Source organism: Dermacentor silvarum, chromosome 11 (assembly GCF_013339745.2).
Source record: "Dermacentor silvarum isolate Dsil-2018 chromosome 11, BIME_Dsil_1.4, whole genome shotgun sequence".
NCBI classification, from domain to species: Eukaryota; Metazoa; Arthropoda; class Arachnida; order Ixodida; family Ixodidae; genus Dermacentor; species Dermacentor silvarum.
Window position 1 is genome coordinate 105,156,653 of NC_051164.1, and position 2,571 is coordinate 105,159,223.

Genomic DNA, 2,571 nt, shown 5'->3' on the forward strand with positions numbered 1-2,571 from the left:
ATCGACGTTGGTAGTCGTGATGGAGGAGACGTGCCACCAGGCGTCAGCGTGGGTGCATCAACACCTAAGGGCGCTTTAGCCACAAAACACCAATAGACATTATATATCAATGTGCAATAAACATTACACTACTTCTGTGAAGACACGTTTCACTTTCGTGTTCCATACCGATTCCTATATAAGAGGGATCAACCACATGTTTTTTTAAATATAACCTGGTTTATTGGGCTCCCGGCGTATTCTTGCGTTCCTTCTGCACTGGGACAAGACACCACTGCACTATTGGACTACGGCAAGGTGAGAAATCTTGTTTCACAGTCTACGACGCAATTAGGCTTACGGCACGGGACCGAGACTTAAGACGCAGTTAGCGAAAAACAGCTCGGCCATCCTGGCGCAGTTAATTTGAGTAAATGAGTCGTGCTGAGACATGTTTCCGACGCTTCCTAGGGGGCTATTGTAACTTATTTCGGTTTTTGAGCCACACTGGCCGCACAGGGCGCCGTGTCGCAGTTAGCGAGAACTCAGCCGTGGTGTGTAGTCTAGTGCATCTTGCTAGGAGAAGTTTGTGCCGCTTTCTCTGACGCCAGACATTACTGAAAAGTAATTTCGTTACTTTCTGGGGTACTTTTGAGGCACGCTGGCCGCACAGCCCGCTGTGACGCAGTTAGCGATAAGCAGCTCGGCTGTGGTGATAAAGTTAGTTTGGCGTGTAATGAATCTTAGAGGGACAAGTCTGTGACGTTTTTTGTGGCTCCGCAACAACATATACTTTCTTTCGGTACTAACGCCTGTTGAAAACGCGATGGGTGATTGCCAAGAGTGATAACATGGGGTGTGCTGCTGGCGCCGGCAGAACGCGCGAACGACGAACATATCAGAAACTTGTAATTCGAAAATTACGTCTTCTAAAGGACTGAAAAAAGGCATTGCACCCACGCATTTGTCTTGAGTGCCTGTTGCGTCCGTCTGTGTATGTCGCGTACCGTCGCGTCGCCCGAGGCCAAGTTTTGGAAACGCGAAGTCGCTCGTGTATTTGTGCTGCCTAAGTGCAGGAAATAATGCCCGGAAATTGGGGAACGCTTGGAAATCAAATGTTTTCATATATGTTTGGGATGAGTCGGGAATTTTCTACGCCATGTATGTAAAAGCGAATTGCTTTTGTTTGTAATGCCGCCCATTCACCGCTTTCGCACGTTTCGCCTCGCAGTATTCCTATGTCTAAATACCAAAATGACTCATGCTTGTAACATGCTGTTACGTGCTTGCAAATGTAACATGCTTGTAATTTACTTTTTTTTTCAGCTGGTACCGTCCGGTGGAGCTTCATACAGGAACTACTGCCTTACCTGCTGGTGTCACAACGTTGGATGAACGCACAAAAAGCGCGGAACGAGCTTTTATATAGAGAAAAATAAATATTTCCTCATTGCACAAAAGGTCTTGCGTCTACTTTGTGAAATTGCACGTGGCACAGATTCGATGAGACTTTACGAGATCGTTCGCAATCATTTTTACTAAATAATAAACCGATTCTGCACGAAGAGCAAAGAAAAGGGGGGGGGGGGAAGGAAAGGGGGGGGGGCGTAGCCGGCGTGCTAGCTTGCGTTCAAAATACGCGCGCCCAAAACCGAAACCGGAAGTGATGCAAGTGATCGACACCGACCGCTTGGCACGCTGCAGTCAATTCGGCCGCTGGGCCCTATGGGAGTGCCCCTCTTGTTGAATTCCTTTCTCTACGTATCTGTGGTGGCGAGGGGCTATCCATCATCCGTTTTGACACTTGTGCTAAGGCACAGCTGGCGAGAGACCGCCACGCACATGTAGCTAAACCAGCATGCACATGGAGCCGAAATTATTGTTCTACGCGTCGTTTTGTTGTGTTACGTTGGCACGAGCCAGCTGCGGAAGAAGATGACGACGCTCGAGCCAATGCAGATGATGATAGGTTTTTTCTACACGCGGACACGATTTAGGGGAACCTAACCCTTAACAGCTTCGCTGTAAAAAGTATAGGCAATTATTCGGTATGCGTGACAGCGCATGCCTGATAAACACCAAGGTGACGCGCAGAGTACTGTTGCTCATCGGGGCCACCGGAGTGCTCTACGTGAACTAACAGTAGTAGTGCCAGTGACGAACTCTCTTGAGGAAGGCACTCCACATGCGAATTACAGATAAACTGTTACTTATCGCTCTGTTGTATACATATGTAAATAATTGCCTTCTTACTATTTACACCCTCTGCTATGCTCTCTCTACTCATCCTTTTCCTCCCATTCCCCCTTCGCACACTTTGGTGACCGAGCCTACAGTAGATAGCTGCAGCGCGGTCATCAGTAATTTCCCCCCTTTCTTTTCTTTTATTATTTTAATTTTAATAAACTACACAAGTACGTACTTTACAGACTACGTATTGGCTTCACTGCAAGACAAGACACTGCAAGTAGTCGGCTTCACCCCAACACAGACCGGGGCAAAAAATTTGGCTGGTTTGGTCGAAATCGCAAGCGCCTGCGCCGCTTAGCTTCGATGCGCGGCCGCGCCGTGTGCGCTGGCGCTCCGCGGAGC

General features: G+C 48.2%; 1 long non-coding RNA gene across 1 annotated transcript; it reads left to right on the forward strand.

Annotated features, from left to right (window-relative positions):
• Nucleotides 1-200: 200 nt before the first annotated feature.
• Nucleotides 201-1,439, forward strand: LOC125941409 (uncharacterized). Its single transcript, XR_007464247.1, has 2 exons — nt 201-297; nt 1,306-1,439. It is a non-coding gene; the product is annotated as an uncharacterized LOC125941409 (long non-coding RNA).
• Nucleotides 1,440-2,571: the final 1,132 nt, after the last annotated feature.